The sequence below is a fragment of the Scyliorhinus torazame genome, chromosome 14, assembly GCF_047496885.1.
Source record: "Scyliorhinus torazame isolate Kashiwa2021f chromosome 14, sScyTor2.1, whole genome shotgun sequence".
In the NCBI taxonomy this organism is placed as follows: domain Eukaryota; kingdom Metazoa; phylum Chordata; class Chondrichthyes; order Carcharhiniformes; family Scyliorhinidae; genus Scyliorhinus; species Scyliorhinus torazame.
The window spans coordinates 205,104,420-205,122,698 of record NC_092720.1 but is presented as its reverse complement, the minus strand read 5'-3'; the positions used below and the strand labels follow the sequence as shown (position 1 = coordinate 205,122,698).

General features: G+C 52.0%; 1 long non-coding RNA gene across 2 annotated transcripts in view; it reads right to left on the bottom strand.

Annotated features, from left to right (window-relative positions):
- LOC140390372 (uncharacterized) overlaps window positions 1-17,776 on the bottom strand; it is a 69,780-nt gene extending 52,004 nt beyond the window's left edge. For both annotated transcript variants that reach the window (XR_011934625.1, XR_011934626.1), the window contains exons 1-2: window positions 17,604-17,776; window positions 7,470-7,578 (exon numbers count right to left, since the gene is read on the bottom strand). This is a non-coding gene — a long non-coding RNA (uncharacterized lncRNA). The remainder of the gene's footprint in view (window positions 1-7,469; window positions 7,579-17,603) is intronic.
- Window positions 17,777-18,279: the final 503 nt, after the last annotated feature.

Here is an 18,279-nt window from a genome sequence, read left to right as displayed (position 1 = left end):
CCTTGATAAGTATATACCTGTCAGGCAGGGAGGAAGTGGTCGAGCAAGTGGTTTACTAAAGCAGTGAAAACACTTCTCAAGAGGAAGAAGGAGGCTTATGTAAAGATGAGACATGAAGGTTCAGTTAGGGCGCTCGAGAGTTACAGGTTAGCTAGGAAGGACCTAAAGAGAGAGCTAAGAAGAGCCAGGAGGGGACATGAGAAGTCTTTGGCAGGTAGGATCAAGGATAACCCTAAAGCTTTCTATAGATATGTCAGGAATAAAAGAATGACATATTCTGAACAAATCTCAGCGTGAGACTAGGGTAAGAGTAGGGCCAGTCAAGGACAGTAGTGGGAAGTTGTGCTTGGAGTCCAAGGAGATAGGAGAGGTGCTAAATGAATATTTTTCGTCAGTATTCACACAGGAAAAAGACAATGTTGTCGAGGAGAATACTGAGATTTAGGCTACTAGACTAGAAGGGCTTGAGGTTAATAAGGAGGAGGTGTTAGCAATTCTGGAAAGTGTGAAAATAGATAAGTCACCTGGGCCGGATGGGATTTATACTAGGATTCTCTGGGAAGCTAGGGAGGAGATTGCTGAGCCTTTGGCCTTGATATTTAAGTCATCTTTGTCTACAGGAATAGTGCCAGAAGACTGGAGGATAGCAAATGTTGTCCCCTTGTTCAAGAAGGGGAGTAGAGATAACCCCGGTAACTATAGACCAGTGAGCCTTACTTCTGTTATGGGAAACATCTAGGAAAGGTTTATAAGAGATAGGATGTATAATCATCTGGAAAGGAATAATTTGATTAGAGATAGTCAACACGGTTTTGTGAAGGGTAGGTCGTGCCTCACTATTGAGTTCTTTGAGAAGGTGACCAAACAGGTGGATGAGGGTAAAGCAGTTGATGTGGTGTATATGGATTTCAGTAAAGCGTTTGATAAGGTTCCCCACGGTGGGCTACTGCAGAAAGTACGGAGGCATGGGATTCAGGGTGATTTAGCAGTTTGGATCAGAAATTGGCTAGCTGGAAGAAGGCAAAGGGTGGTGGTTGATGGGAAATGTTCAGACTGGAGTCCAGTTCCTAGTGGTGTACCACAAGGATCTATTTTGGGGCCAATGCTGTTTGTCATTTTTATAAATGACCTGGAGGAGGGCGTAGAAGGATGGGTGAGTAAATTTGCAGATGACACTAAATTCGGTGGAGTTGTGGACAGTGCGGAAGGATGTTACAAGTTACAGAGGGACATAGATAAGCTGCAGCGCTGGGCTGAGAAGTGGCAAATGGGGTTTAATGCAGAAAAGTGTGAGGTGATTCATTTTGGAAGGAATAACAGGAAGACGGAGTACTGGGCTAATGGTGAGATTCTTGGCAGTGTGGATGAGCAGAGAGATCTCAGTGTCCATGTACATAGATCCCTGAAAGTTTCCACCTAGGTTGAGAGGGTTGTTAAGAAGGCGTACGGTGTGTTAGCTTTTATTGGTGGAGGGATTGAGTTTAGGAGCCATGAGGTCATGTTGCAGCTATACAACACTCTGGTGCGGCCGCATTTGGAGTATTGCGTGCAATTCTGGTCGCCGCATTATAGGAAGGATGTGGAAGCATTGGAAAGGGTGCAGAGGAGACTTACCAGAATGTTGCTTGGTATGGAGGGAAGATCTTATGAGGAAAGGCTGAGGGACTTGAGGCTGTTTTCGTTAGAGAGAAGGTTAAGAGGTGACTTAATTGAGGCAGAGGATTGGATAGGGTGGACAGTGAGAGACCTTTTCCTCGGATGGTGATGTCTAGCACGAGGGGACATAGCTTTAAATTGAGGGGAGATAGATATAAGACAGATGTCAGAGGTAGGTTCTTTACTCAGATAGTAAGGGCGTGGAATGCCCTGCCTGCAACAGTAGTGGACTCGCCAACACTAAGGGCATTCAAATGGTCATTGGATAGACATATGGACAATAAGGGAATAGTGTAGATGGGCATTCGAATGGTTTTACAGGTAGGCGCAACATCGAGGACCGAAGGGCCTGTACTGCGCTGTAATGTTCTATGTTCTATGGGTTGGCAGCAAACTGGGGTGGCGCTCCCCATGCTGGTTCAGCAGAGGGGCTGGTTTAGCACGCGGCTGAATAGCTGGCTATTAAAGCAGACCATGGCAGGCCAGCAGCGCGGGTTCAATTCCCGTACCAGCCTCCCGGAACAGGCGCCAGAATGTGGCGACTAGGGGCTTTTCACAGTAACTTCATTTGAAGCCTACTTGTGACAATAAGCGATTTTCATTTCATTCCATGCTGCCATCGTGTTGGCTGAAATGATTGTCTGTGAGGAGTGGAATGATAATATGCGGCTTCAGCTTATCGACCTCTCGAGTGTCAATCCCGACCCCGGTGAATCGGACAGGGTTTTTCATTGGAATTGCTCATGTTCCACGTGGAGCCGTGCTCGCCCATTAACGGTTGTTGGATATCTCCGGAACCGGTGCCAATTTTGTTGTCGTACAAATCCACCAATTTTGTCCCGGCGTCAGCACTTTGTCTGAAACGGAGAATACCGCCCGAGGTTTTTCTCACGCTGAGATTTGTTCAGATCTGGAACGCACCACCTGAAAGGGTGACCTGGTTTGTTGGGTGACAGCTGAATGGCCTCTAGTGCTGGAAGATTCTATCATTCTACCCATGGCCAGTAAATGGGGTTAAGAAGCCGACCAACCATGCATAACTGGAATGGGCAGTTGTCTTATGAGAGATGAGGTTTGGATCTGCTGGGGTTCAGAAGAGTAAGAGTAACTTGATTGAAACAAGATCCTGAGGGTCTTAACAGGGGTGGATGTGGAAATGGTGTCTCCACGTATGGAGGATGTTGAACCAAGGGGTCACTGTTTAAGGGGCTGGCCGTTTACGATGGTGCTGAGAAGAATTTCTTTCTCTCAGAGGGTGGCGAGTCTCTTGAATTCTCTCCTTCAGTGGAAGCAGAGTCTGTGATATTTGTCAGGGAGAGATGGATAGATTCTTGATCAGCAATGGGGTGAAAGGTTATCGAGAGTAGGCAGGACTGAGGTAACAATCTGACTGGCCAGGATGTTGGAGCAGTTTCCAGGGACCAAATGGCCAACTCCTGCTCCTAATCCCTATAAGCTAGGGCGGGATTCTCCGGCTCGTCACGTCAGTAGGATATTCTGGTCTCACCGAGGGCGAATCCCCCCGTGGTGGGTTCCGCAGTGACAATGGCAAGTCAGCACAGCCGTCAGAAAACCAAACATGGGGTTGGGCCCTAATTGAATCTCTCAAGGGACCAAATGACATCTTCCTGTTGCTGTTGCCATATGTCGGGAATGTAAAAGGACTGGTTTTGTTTTGCCTTCTTCCGATGTTTGAACTTTCAACTGTAGCGTATTGATTCCACTGGCGTTGCCCACCCCCCAATTCTCACCCCTCCCCACTTCACTCAGGAGCTGCCATATCCCAGCCTCTCACCTTTTTAAATTGCCTCCCTCCAAAGCCCAGCTTTTAGTCTCCATTCTTGAATTTTCTACCTCTGTGCAGTATTTTAGAATACTTAATTTGGCAGAAGGAGCTTTTACAAAAGAGGACTGTCAAACTAATCTCTGTCTAACCTCGAGATGTACCGTACATACATCATTCAAACGATGTAGACTTCAAGACGCCAGTCTGCTTTTATAGATAATAAAGTAATATATTGTAGATTACACAAATCCTTGGAGGCGGCAGGACAAGTTGGTAAAGCCATTTGAAAAGATTGAGGGATCCTTGGCTTTGTTAATAGAGACATAGTGAACAAAAGCAAGAACACTATGTTAAACCTTAACAGCAGCGATTTGGCTCAGCTGGAATATTGTGTTCAGTTCTGGGAATGGCGACTTCCGGGTGCGGCTATGCAGAGCTAGGTCGCATATTCGGCAGCTCCCGCTTGGAACGGACTTTTGGGCTCTTTTGCAGGGCCCCCACGGCATTTGTTTGACATTTCCCGGTGTGGGAAGAAGACTGCAACATTCCCCTGACAGTGTCCCCCAGGACACTGTTCCTGAAATCAATTCCCTGGGGAAGCAAGGCCAGATTTGCAAGTTTGTTTACTGGGATGAGAGGGTTGTCCTATGATGAGCGGATGTGTAAATTGAGCTGATATTCTCTGGAATTTGGAAGAATTGAAACGTATGTGAGTCTGATAAGTGCCTGTAGGGTGGACACTGAGAGGTTGTTTCACTGGGCTGGGGAATCTGGATCACAGGGGCACAATCTCAGCATAAGGGGCTGATCATTTAGGACTGAGACGAGGTGCAAATTCTTCATGACTTTTTGGAGAAGGTTCCGGATGTTCCATCGCTGAGTATATGAGAAACGCATCCTTTCGGTGACTTGGGAATAAAGGGAGAGAGAGGGAGTGGGCAGGAAAGTGAAGTCGAGGCTGAAGATCAGTCATGGTCGTATTGATTGTCGGAGCAGCCTCAAGGGGCCGAGTGGTCTACTCCTGCTCCTATCCCTTACATTCCTAGTAGAAGTGGGAAAGGTTGTGGGTGATTTATTGATGTGTGATGCTATGTGGAGGAGTAAAGGAGGATCTGCTCGAGTCAGAATTAGGGGGAGGTTGCACAATTTGAGGAGGGGGTGGGGAGGGTTGTAGAGAATAACCAAAGTAATCCTGTACCATTTTTCACCATAATTTTGCCTCAATCAGTGACGGCTTTTGACAGGATTTTCAACATGTACATTACAAGGTTTCGATAAACGATGACCAAACAGGTGTAGCTTTCCCAATGACACGGGCGAATTGTCTTTTCAAAACGGGAGAACGACTAGTAAAGATTGGTACCTGCGGTTTGGGTGTGAAGGATAGAAATGGGAGTTTGGCCCCACAGACCCTTCCTCACTGAGGAACATTATTTCCTCCTGATTGCCCCTCTGCAGTGTGGCTCAATCTGATTGGGAAATGCGGTTAATAATTGGCCTCCTGTCTATAAAATCCAACATCAAGGAGTCCAGAACTCGGGAGTCCAGAACTTGGTGTCCACTCTGAAGGCTGTAAATTTGAGAATCAGCCAATCCAATTTGTTTTGGAAAGTACTGACTATCTTTTGTACAGTCATGTTCCAGCAACTGTGGGAAATATTTCTCTGTCTGGTCTTTCTCTTCCAACAATGTAAATTTGTTGAATCTGTGCCCACTGGAATCCTCAACGCAGCCGAGGTAAGAAACAAATAAGACCAGATGGAAAGGCAGCTTCTCTCCAATTACACGGCGGCGGCCTGGACGGGTTAACATGCAATCGAGCCAGGCAGGGATTGGGGTTGAATTTCAGACCTCTTCTGATGGCAGCCCGGGGGTAATCTGAAGTGAGCCTCTGTGCCTGGGGAAAGGACGGAGAACTCAGCTTCGAGTCCTAGCTGCTAGATTGCTACCCTGCTGGAGGAATGTGTGTGTGAGCGTAGGCGAGTGTGATTCCCTGTATTAAGCACTCTGCAGTTGCCATGCAAGTCACCGTAGGCCGTGAGGTGAAAAACAGTGCAAAGGCACTGAGAAAGGAGGCCAATAGTATCCCATAGCAGTACATGTCTGAACAGGCCAGAAGTGAAGGGAACATAACTGCTTGGGGGGCAGCGAGAGTGGAGTGGTGGGCAGAGGGGGAGAGGTGGAGATGGTGTTGGTCGGATTGAGAATAAAATAGCCAAATGTCCAGAGGAGGCAGTGAAAGAAAAGCTTCAAGAGATGAAAAAATCCACATCATGAATCAATGATAGCTTTGGGCAAGACAGGGCAGGAAGAAAAAAAGTTTGCAGCTGGAGCGAGTGAAATAAATGATCAGATCAACATTACAGCAACTGAAATAGATCTTGGGTAGACCTTAGTTTTGCACAAGAGAGCGAGATGGTCAACAGCCAGTCAGAAACCCTGTTTAATGTCTCCCCCAGAATGAGCTGAATGGAAGTAAGAATGATGAGGAATGGGAAACAAGCTCCCAGCTCAGCTCGCTGTCACTGAGAAGTTAACATCTGCCCCACTTTGCCATTTAGCAAAGTATTTGGTGAATTACTGTTCGACAGGTGCTAGAAGGATTGTGTGCTGTTTTTAACCAAGCTGTATGATGATGTGTCATTGTACTTTGATTAGATTGCATTGGGAGTTAGAAATTAATGCACAGAAAAGTGTATTTTGTCCATAAAATTTGTTGCCTGTCATATCGGACACACTGGCACCATCCAGATGATTCCTTTGCGCCACCTGCACCCCTACCCCATTCCCAGCGCTGCCTGATTACTGTCGAGGTCGGGATCAAACCTGAGACTGTCTGAGAGTTTTGTACCCCCAGCCAGCACAAAAATGTTAACTCGCATTCCTGTAGCACCTAGAACGTCTTAAAATGGCCCAAGGTGCCTCATAGCAACAAACTTTGGCACCAAGCCACACACAAGGAGATATTAGGTCAGGGATCAAAGAGGTTTAAGGAGCATCTTTGAAAGTGGGAGGTGAGTGAGTTAGGAAGGGAATTCCAGAGCTCTGGACCCAGGTTTTCTTTTCGCTATTCTTTGATGGAATGGGGACATCACAGTCCCTAATTGTATCACAGTGGTTAGCACTGTTGCTTCACAGCGCCAGGGTCCTAGGTTCGATTCCGGCTTGGGTCGCTGTCTGTGTGGAGCCGGCACATTTTTCCCGTGTCTGCATGGGTTTCCTCCGGGTGCTCCGGTTGCCTCCCACAAGTCCCAAAAGACGTGCAGTTAGGTAATTTGGACATTCTGAATTCTCCCTTCGTGTACCGGAACAGGCGCCGGAATGTGGCGACTTGGGGCTTTTAATGGGAACTTCATTGCAGTGTTAATGTAAGCCTACTTGTGACAAAGATTATTATTATTAATTACCCTCGACAATGGCATGCTAAGAGTCAACCACATTGCTGTGGACCAGATAAGGGCGGCAGATTTCCTTCCCAAAAGGGCATTAGTGAACCAGATAGGTTTTTACGACATTCAACAATGGTTTCATGGTCATCATTTGACTTTTAATTCCAGATTTTTATTGAATTCAAATTCCGCCCTCTGAAGTGTCTGGATTTGAATCCGGGTCCCCAGTCATTACCCTGGGTGTCTGAATTACTAGTCCAGTGCCAATACCAGTATGGCAGCGCCACCCCTTTGTTACGACATCCTGAACGAGTGTGTGGTCAATTCCGGCTCACATCCGAATTCCTAACACAAGTGAATTAACTAATAAGGGCAGCAAGCGGCGCAGTGGTTAGCACTGGGACTGCGGTGCTGAAGACCCGGGTTCAAATCCAGGCTCTGGATCACTGTCCGTATGGAGTTTGCACATTCTCCCCATGTCTGCGTGGGTTTCACCCCCACAACCCAACGATGTGCAGGTTAGGTGGAGTGGCCACGCTCAATTGCCCCTTAATTGGAAATAAATAATTGGGTACTCTAAATTCATAAAAAATAGAAGAAAAAAAAGAGATTGCAAAAGGAATTTTTTCACAACTCACCCTTGTAAGGAACGCTCTTGTGAATCCTTGTTGGAGTCTTGTTTCCGTTTTAATTCCTGTTCTTTTGGCTGTTATAATTCCTACACCGGGGCATTGCTGGAACCTACAGCTTTAATTTTTAAAAAGCAGTCGCAGGATTTGCTGATATCAGTGGTGATATGTCTTGACAGACTTGGCTCGCAAACAATTAGCTCCATTGCAATCCCAGGGCTAAACAGATTCTCAATGCAGATTGGTCTGGATTATTCTGGAACGTCCTGCTGGTCCCCGTCTCTCTGTTTTTGCTTAGAGTTTTGTTTGGAACCTGCAGAACTTAGCAGAATCCTTAAGAGTCTCTCTCCCAGAAGAGGGGGCATTCTCTCTCAAATCTTAGATGGAACTCCCTTCTGGTACACAGAGCAGGAAGTGAGTGCTCAAGGCCTGAAGACAGAGCAGGGGAAGGGGAACTTTCCAGATTCCTCGCCCATTAAAGGTACCAGACCACTCAAAGGCCTCACGATAATTGATGCTCTGATATTCTGTTTATCTGAGACAAGCTGTTGGTACGTCAGCTGAAGCCGGCCACAGAAACTGAGCAGTCCTGAAGTGCAACTTCCGGGGGTAAGGCTCAGCCCAACACAGGTTAGATTGTGTGCCCAGAAGGGTTTCCATAGCCTGAGAGCCCAGCCTGAGTGGTCCACCATGAAGACCCAAACCAAACGACACTTCACATTCTGAAGGGAGCACAGCTTACAAAGACCTGAACCCCAGCAGCAAAGATTCTCAAATCTCTCATACCTCTTAACTCCTGTTATTTATTAACCTATCCGACCCGTTACCATGTGTCTGTCTTCTGAGTGTCTGGGTGGAGGGTTGGACAGAGTTTGGGGAACAGGTCGACTGATAGAGTATTACTCCATTATATATTCATCTTTTATACTTGTTATAAATAAACAGTTTGTAATGTTATTGTAACTGTAGGAGGGACTGGGAAAAAACAGTCAGTGCAGGGATCCCCTGCGGTCGTTCCCCTGAGAAACAAGTATACCGCTTTGGATACTTGTGGGGGGGGGGACTTACCAGGGGTAAGCCATGGGGTACGGGCCTCTGGCACGGAGTCTGTCCCTGTTGTTCAGAAGGGAAGGGGGGAGAGGAGCAGAGCATTAGTAATTGGGGACTCGATAGTCAGGGGCACAGATAGGAGATTTTGTGGGAGCGTGAGAGACTCACGTTTGGTATGTTGCCTCCCAGGTGCAAGGGTACGTGATGTCTCGGATCGTGTTTTCCGGGTCCTTAAGGGGGAGGGGGAGCAGCCCCAAGTCGTGGTCCACATTGGCACTAACGACATAGGTAGGAAAGGGGATAAGGATGTCAGGCAGGCTTTCAGGGAGCTAGGATGGAAGCTCAGAACTAGAACAAACAGAGTTGTTATCTCTGGGTTGTTGCCCGTGCCGCGTGATAGTGAGATGAGGAATAGGGAGAGAGAGCAATTAAACACGTGGCTACAGGGGTGGTGCAGGCGGGAGGGATTCAGATTTCTGGATAACTGGGGCTCTTTCTGGGGAAGGTGGGACCTCTACAGACAGGATGGTCTACATCTGAACCTGAGGGGCACAAATATCCTGGGGGGGAGATTTGTTAGTGCTCTTTGGGGGGGTTTAAACTAATGCAGCAGGGGCATGGGAACCTGGATTGTAGTTTTAGGGTAAGGGAGAATGAGAGTATAGAGGTCAGGAGCTCAGATTTGACGTCGCAGGAGGGGGCCAGTGCTCAGGTAGGTGGTTTGAAGTGTGTCTACTTCAATGCCAGGAGTATACGAAATAAGGTAGGGGAACTGGCAGCATGGGTTGGTACCTGGGACTTTGATGTTGTGGCCATTTCGGAGACATGGATAGAGCAAGGACAGGAATGGATGTTGCAGGTTCCGGGGTTTAGGTGTTTTAGTAAGCTCAGAGAAGGAGGCAAAAGAGGGGGAGGTGTGGCGCTGCTAGTCAAGAGCAGTATTACGGTGGCGGAGAGGATGCTAGATGGGGACTCATCTTCCGAGGTAGTATGGGCTGAGGTTAGAAACATGAAAGGAGAGGTCACACTGTTGGGAGTCTTCTATAGGCCTCCAAATAGTTCTGGGGATGTAGAGGAAGGGATGGCGAGGATGATCCTGGATAAGAGCGAAAGTAACAGGGTAGTTATTATGGGAGACTTTAACTTTCCAAATATTGACTGGAAAAGATATAGTTCGAGTACATTAGATGGGTCGTTTTTTGTACAGTGTGTGCAGGAGGGTTTCCTGACACAGTTTGTTGACAGGCCAACAAGAGGCGAGGCCACATTGGATTTGGTTTTGGGTAATGAACCAGGCCAGTTGTTGGATTTGGAGGTAGGTGAGCACTTTGGGGACAGTGACCACAATTCGGTGACGTTTACGTTAAGGATGGAAAGGGATAAGTATACACCACAGGGCAAGAGTTATAGCTGGGGGAAGGGAAATTATGATGCCATTAGACGTGACTTGAGGGGGGATAAGGTGGAGAAGTAGGCTGCAAGTGTTGGACACACTGGATAAGTGGAGCTTGTTCAAGGATCAGCTACTGTGTGTTCTTGATAAGTATGTACCGGTCAGGCAGGGAGGAAGGTGCCGAGCGAGGGAACCATGGTTTACCAAAGAAGTGGAATCTGTTGTTAAGAGGAAGAAGGAGGCCTATGTGAAGATGAGGTGTGAAGTTTCAGTTGGGGCGATGGATAGTTACAAGGTAGCGAGGAAGGATCTAAAGAGAGAGCTAAGACGAGCAAGGAGGGGACATGAGAAGTATTTGGCAGGAAGGATCAAGGAAAACCCAAAAGCTTTCTATAGGTATGTCAGGAATAAGCGAATGACTAGGGAAAGAGTAGGACTAGTCAAGGACAGGGATGGGAAGTTGTGTGTAGAGTCTCAAGAGATAGGCGAGATACTAAATGAATATTTTTCGTCAGTATTCACTCAGGAAAAAGATAATGTTCTGGAGGAGAATGCTGAGCTCCAGGTAAATAGATTAGATGGCATTGAGGTACGTAGGGAAGAGGTGTTGGCAATTCTGGACAGGCTGAAAATAGATAAATCCCCGGGACCTGATGGGATTTATCCTAGGATTCTCTGGGAGGCCAGGGAAGAGATTGCTGGACCATTGGCTTTGATTTTTATGTCATCATTGGCTACAGGAATAGTGCCAGAGGACTGGAGGACAGCAAATGTGGTCCCTTTGTTCAAAAAGGGGAGCAGAGACAACCCCGGCAACTCTCGACCGGTGAGCCTCACGTCTGTAGTGGGTAAAGTCTTGGAGGGGATTATAAGAGACAAGATTTATAATCATCTAGATAGGAATAATATGATCAGGGATAGTCAGCATGGCTTTGTGAAGGGTAGGTCATGCCTCACAAACCTTTTCGAGTTCTTTGAGAAGGTGACTGAACAGGTAGACGAGGGTAGAGCAGTTGATGTGGTGTATATGGATTTCAGCAAAGCGTTTGATAAGGTTCCCCACGGTAGGCTATTGCAGAAAATACGGAGGCTGGGGATTGAGGGTGATTTAGAGATGTGGATCAGAAATTGGCTAGCTGAAAGAAGACAGAGGGTGGTGGTTGATGGGAAATGTTCAGAATGGAGTTCAGTCACAAGTGGAGTACCACAAGGATCTGTTCTGGGGCCGTTGCTGTTTGTCATTTTTATCAATGACCTAGAGGAAGGCGCAGAAGGGTGGGTGAGTAAATTTGCAGACGATACTAAAGTCGGTGGTGTTGTCGATAGTGTGGAAGGAAGTAGCAGGTTACAGAGGGATATAGATAAGCTGCAGAGCTGGGCTGAGAGGTGGCAAATGGAGTTTAATGTAGAGAAGTGTGAGGTGATTCACTTTGGAAGGAATAACAGGAATGTGGAATATTTGGCTAATTGAAAAGTTCTTGAAAGTGTGGATGAGCAGAGGGATCTAGGTGTCCATGTACATAGATCCCTGAAAGTTGCCACCCAGGTTGATAGGGTGGTGAAGAAGGCCTATGGAGTGTTGGCCTTTATTGGTAGAGGGATTGAGTTCCGGAGTCAGGAGGTCATGTTGCAGCTGTACAGAACTCTGGTACGGCCGCATTTGGAGTATTGCGTACAGTTCTGGTCACCGCATTATAGGAAGGGCGTGGAGGCTTTGGAGCGGGTGCAGAGGAGATTTACCAGGATGTTGCCTGGTATGGAGGGAAAATCTTATGAGGAAAGGCTGATGGACTCGAGGTTGTTTTCGTTGGAGAGAAGAAGGTTAAGAGGAGACTTAATAGAGGCATACAAAATGATCAGGGGGTTGGATAGGGTGGACAGTGAGAGCCTTCTCCCGCGGATGGATATGGCTGGCACGAGGGGACATAACTTTAAACTGAGGGGTAATAGATATAGGACAGAGGTCAGAGGTAGGTTCTTTACGCAAAGAGTAGTGAGGCCGTGGAATGCCCTACCTGCTACAGTAGTGAACTCGCCAACATTGAGGGCATTTAAAAGTTAATTGGATAAACATATGGATGATAATGGTATAGTGTAGGTTAGATGGCTTTTGTTTCGGTGCAACATCGTGGGCCGAAGGGCCTGTACTGCGCTGTATTGTTCTATGTTCTATGTTCTATGTTATACTTAGTCTGGCGCCTGTAACTCACTGGAGCAATCAAGGGTTAAAGATCTCTGGAAAATGCACAAATTATTGATGAATTCACTTATGTTGGGACTCCGGGGTCTGTGGGGTGGGAAATGACCGCACACTCACCCAGGGTGTCGTAACAGAAGCAAATTTGGGGTACCGAGTAAATGATAAAGAGACATCAGGGGCAAAATTCTCCCGAAACGGCGCAATGTCCGCCGACTGGCACCCAAAACGACGCCAATCAGACGGGCATTGCGCCGCCCCAAAGGTGCGGAATGCTCCGCATCTTTGGGGGCTGAGCCCCAACATTGAGGGGCTAGGCCGACGCCGGAGGGATTTCCGCCCCGCCAGCTGGCGGAAACGGCCTTTGTTGCCCCGCCAGCTGGCGCAGAAATGACATATCGGGGCGGCGCATGCGCGGGAGCGTCAGCGGCCGCTGACAGTTTCCCACGCATGCGCAGTGGAGGGAGTCTCTTCCACCTCCGCCATGGTGGAGACCGTGGCGGAGGCGGAAGGGAAAGAGTGCCCCCACGGCACAGGCCCGCCCACGGATCGGTGGGCCCCGATCGCGGGCCAGGCCACCGTGGGGGCACCCCCTGGGGCCAGATCGCCCCGCGCCCCCCCAGGACACCAGAGCCCGCCCACGCCGCCTTGTCCAGCCGTTCAAAAGGTGGTTTAATCCACGCCGGCGGGACAGGCAATTTATCGGCGGGACTTCGGCCCATCCGGGCCGGAGAATCCAGCGGGGGGGGCCCGCCAACCGGCGCGGCCCGATTCCCGCCCCCGCCGAATATCCGGTACCGAAGACTTCGGCAACCGGCGGGGGCGGGATTCACGGCAGCCCCCGGCGATTCTCCGACCCAGCGGGGCGTCGGAGAATGACGCCCCAGGTTTGTAATATTGCAACAGGGTGGCTATGGAAGCTGCTAAGCAATTTCACCAAGTGGAAAACGTAGCCCTGGTTTATTTGGAGGAGGTTCGCAAAGACCCGCTTATCGAATTGGCAAGGGAATTAAAACTGGTCCTACCAGCTAGAGCTAATAAGGCGGAGGTACTTGAGGCGATTGCTCAACTTTTAAATTTGAAGGAAAAACCAGCAACACAGCCTAGGCCAGATCAACAATCGTTAGAATTGGCGAAAATCCAGTTACTGATGAAAGAGTTGGAAATACAACAAAAACAGAGAGAATTTGAAAATGGAAATGAGGAGAGAGAATGAGAGAAAATAAAGAGAAAGGGAGAGAGAGCAAAAGGGAAAAGAAACGGAGCTGCAAATGAGGAGGCTGGAATGAGAAAAAGACTTCCAGCTTAAGCCGCTGGTAATGAGTGGAGAGCTGCCAGAACATAGAGGGGAGGCTCGTCCGAGAACGGAACTCAGTGGTGATGTGTTTAAGTTTATACAAGGGGCTGGATTCTCCGCCCCGCCGCGCCACATTTCTGCACCGACCCGCCGGCGGGATTCTCCGTTACGCCGGCCGGTCAATGGGATTTCCCATTGTGGGGCAGACCCACGCCGTCGAGAAACCCTGGGCTACGGCAAAATGGAGAATCACGCCGGCGGCGAATCTCACCCAGGCTCTCCCAAAATTAAAATAGAAAGAGGTGGAAACGTTCTTTGGGGCTTTTGAGAAAATCACAACCCAAATGGAGTGGTGAAAAGGGAAGTGGACATTACCTCTGCTGAGTACATTGACAGGGTGAACACAGGAAGTTTAGCTACCTTGTCAGAACAGGGGTCCAGAGATTATGACATGGTAAAAAAGGCTATTCTAGATTCATACGAACTGGTTCCTGAAGCATATAGGCAAAAATTTCAGAATTTGAAGAGTCTGCTGGGACAGACTTATGCAGAGTTTGAAAGGGGTAAGCAGAACAATTTTAATAGCTGGGTACGAGCATTGGAAGTTGAGACTACCTCTGAGACTGAGAGAGGTAATTCGCTTAGATGAGTTTAAGAATTCCATACTTTCAGATTTCAGAATAATATCCAATAAGTTACTAACAAAACACGAGGAAGCTGCCAGTGAGAGTTGAAACATGTCCTCTGAATATAACCTCATACCAGGGTTGTCATAGTAACTTTGGATAACTGAGGGAGTCAGGGCTTCATGTGGTTTGGCCGGAATCCTCTGATCCAAATCCACCGTACCGCCAATGCCACTGAGAACGGAGAATGGGGCACTCAACAAATTCAGGGCTATCTTTTAACGTCAGTGCTGATGACCTACATTGACCACACACACACATGGGAGTGAGTTACAGACTGGAATTTATTGGAGGGGTTCAGATAGTTTGTATATATAATGAATAACTGGGAGTGAGATAGATTGGAATCTAATCGAGGGGTTCAGATTGTTTCTATATAGAATAATGGATACCCGGGAGTGAGTTACAGACTGGAATCTAATCGAGGGGTTCAGATAGTTTGTATATATAATGAATAACTGGGAGTGAGATAGATTGGAATCTAATCGAGGGGTTCAGATTGTTTCTATATAGAATAATGGATACCCGGGAGTGAGTTACAGACTGGAATCTAATCGAGGGGTTCAGATAGTTTATATATAGAATAATGCAGTGTTCTTCAAACGTTTTTTCCGGGGCCCCATTTTTACCAACCGGCCAACCTTCGCGACGCACGCTGGCCGACCTTCGCGACCCACGCCGGCCGACCTTCGCGATTCACGCCGGCCGACCGACCTGAGCGACCCACGCCGGCCGACCTTCGCGACCCACGCCGGCCGACCTTCGCGACCCACGCCGGCCGACCTGAGCGACCCACGCCGGCCGACCTGAGCGACCCACGCCGGCCGACCTGAGCGACCCACGCCGGCCGACCTTCGCGACCCAACCCGGCCGACCTTCGCGACCCAACCCGGCCGACCTTCGCGACCCAACCCGGCCGACCTTCGCGACCCAACCCGGCCGACCTTCGCGACCCACGCCGGCCGACCTTCGCGACCCACGCCGGCCGACCTTCGCGACACACGCCGGCCGACCTTCGCGACCCAACCCGGCCGACCTTCGCGACCCACGCCGGCCGACGTTGGCGATTCACACCGCCGACCTTCGCGACCCACGCCGGCTGACCTGCGCGACCCACGCCGGCCGACCTGAGCGACCCACGCTGGCCGACCTGAGCGACCCACGCCGGCCGACCTTTGCGATTCACGCCGGCCGACCTGAGCGACCCACGCCGGCCGACCTTCGCGACCCCGCCGGCCGACCTGAGCGATTCACGCCGGCTGACCTGAGCGACCCACGCCGGCCGACCTGAGCGACCCACGCCGGCCGACCTTCGCGATTCACGCCGGCTGACCTGAGCGACCCACGCTGTCCGACCTGAGCGACACACGCCGGCCGACCTGAGCGACCCACGCCGGCCGACCTGAGCGACCCACGCCGGCCGACCTTCGCGACCCACGCCGGCCGACCTTCGCGATTCACGCCGGCTGACCTGAGCGACCCACGCCGGCCGACCTGAGGGGCCCACGCCGGCCGACCTTCGCGACCCACGCCGGCCGACCTTCGCGATTCGCGCCGGCTGACCTGAGCGACCCACGCCGGCCGACCTTCGCGGCGCACGCCGGCCGACCTTCGCGACCCACGCCGGCCGACCTTAGCGATTCACGCCGGCTGACCTGAGCGACCCACGCTGGCTGACCTGAGCGACACACGCCGGCCGACCTGAGCGACCCACGCCGGCCGACCTGAGCGACCCACGCCGGCCGACCTTCGCGACCCACGCCGGCCGACCTTCGCGATTCACGCCGGCTGACCTTCGCGACCCACGCCGGCCGACCTGAGCGGCCCACGCCGGCCGACCTTCGCGACCCACGCCGGCCGGCCTTCGCGATTCGCGCCGGCTGACCTGAGCGACCCACGCCGGCCGACCTGAGCGGCAAACGCCGGCCGACCTTCGCGACCCACGCCGGCCGACCTTAGCGATTCACGCCGGCTGACCTGAGCGACCCACACCGGCCGACCTGAGCAACCCACGCCGGCCGACCTGAGCGACCCACGCCGGCCGACCTGAGCGACCCACGCCGGCCGACCTGAGCGACCCACGCTGGCCGACCTGAGCGACCCACGCCGGCCGACCTTCGCGATTCACGCCGGCCGACCTGAGCGACCCACGCCGGCCGACCTGAGCGACCCACGCCGGCCGACCTTCACGACCCACGCCGGCCGACGTTCGCGATTCACGCCGCCGACCTTCGCGACCCACGCCGGCTGACCTGCGCGACCCACGCCGGCCGACCTGAGCGACCCACGCTGGCCGACCTGAGCGACCCACGCCGGCCGACCTTCGCGATTCACGCCAGCCGACCTGAGCGACCCACGCCGGCCGACCTTCGCGACCCACGCCGGCCGACCTTAGCGATTCACGCCGGCTGACCTGAGCGACCCACGCCGGCCGACCTGAGCAACCCACGCCGGCCGACCTTAGCGATTCACGCCGGCTGACCTGAGCGACCCACGCCGGCCGACCTGAGCAACCCACGCCGGCCGACCTTAGCGATTCACGCCGGCTGACCTGAGCGACCCACGCCGGCCGACCTGAGCGACCCACGCCGGCCGACCTGAGCGACCCACGCCGGCCGACCTGAGCGATCCACGCCGGCCGACCTTCGCGATTCACGCCGGCCGACCTGAGCGACCCACGCCAGCCGACCTGAGCGACCCACGCCGGCCGACCTTCACGACCCACGCCGGCCGACCTTCGCGACCCACGCCGGCCGACCATCGCGACCCACGCCGGCCGACCTTCGCGACCCACGCCGGCCGACCTTCGCGACCCACGCCGGCCGACCTTCGCGACCCACGCCGGCCGACCTTCGCGACCCACGCCGGCCGACCTTCGCGACCCACGCCGGCCGACCTGAGCGACCCACGCCGGCCGACCTGAGCGACCCACGCCGGCCGACCTGAGCGACCCACGCCGGCCGACCTGAGCGACCCACGCCGGTCGACCTTCGCGATTCACGCCGGACGACCTGAGCGACCCACGCCGGCCGACCTTCGCGACCCATGCCGGCCGACCTTCATGATTCACGCCGGCCGACATTCGCGACCCACGCCGGCCGACCTGAGCGACCCACGCCGGACGACCTAAGCGACCCACGCCGGCCGACCTTCGCGATTCACGCCGGCCGACCTTCGTGATTCACGCCGGCCGACCTTCGCGACCCACGCCGGCCGACCTTCGCGACCCAACCCGGCCGACATTCGCGACCCACGCCGGCCGACCTTCGCGACCCACGCCGGCCGACCTTCGCGCCCCACGCCGGCCGACCTTCGCGACCCAACCCGTCCGACCTTCGCGACCCACGCCGGCCGACCTGAGCGACCCACGCCGGCCGACCTGAGCGACCCACGCTGGACGACCTGAGCGACCCACGCCGGCCGACCTTCGCCACCCACGCCGGCCGACCTTCGCGACCCACGCCGGCCGACCTGAGCGACCCATGCCGGCCGACCTGAGCGACCCACCATTTTCTCTTACCTTGTTTGCTGCTGATGAAAATGGAGGAAATGGTTTTGGGTCCCTTTGGCCCTCGTACACGCTCCTCCAATGGAACCTGTTGGATGAAGGTGAAGCCTTCCTGTGCCGGAAAGTATGGAGTCTCCATCTGTCCAAAGTTCTGAATTTTCTTCCGTAAAATGTTATTAAATAAAATCCCCCGAACTTGTAAAAAAAAAGAAATGAATAAAGTAAATGAAAAAAAAAATTAAATGAATAAAATAAATGAATAAAATTAATTTAAAAAACCCCAAACTTGTCAAAAAACTACGACTGTTTAAAAAAATTGCTGTCGCAGTGCGCATGCGAAACGAAATATACGCATGCGCGCCGATGGTAGTGCGCGCATGCGCAATGCGACAGAATTTTTTTTTACATGCTCCCGGCCATTTTATAAAGGGCGGCTGGCGCGCGGGGATTTGCGCGATCGGGAGCGGCTCGGCGGCCCTCCCGCTCCCCGCCGCGGGCCCCGCCCCCGCCCGCGGGCCCCGCCCCCGCCCCCGGGTCCCGCCCCCAAGTGTGAAGAACACCGGATTAATGGATCCCTGGGAGTGAGACACAGACTGGAATCTAACCGAGGGTTCAGATAGTTTAAACATAAAATAATGGATCTCTGGGAGTGAGTTACAGATTAGAATCTATATAAGGGGTTCAGTTT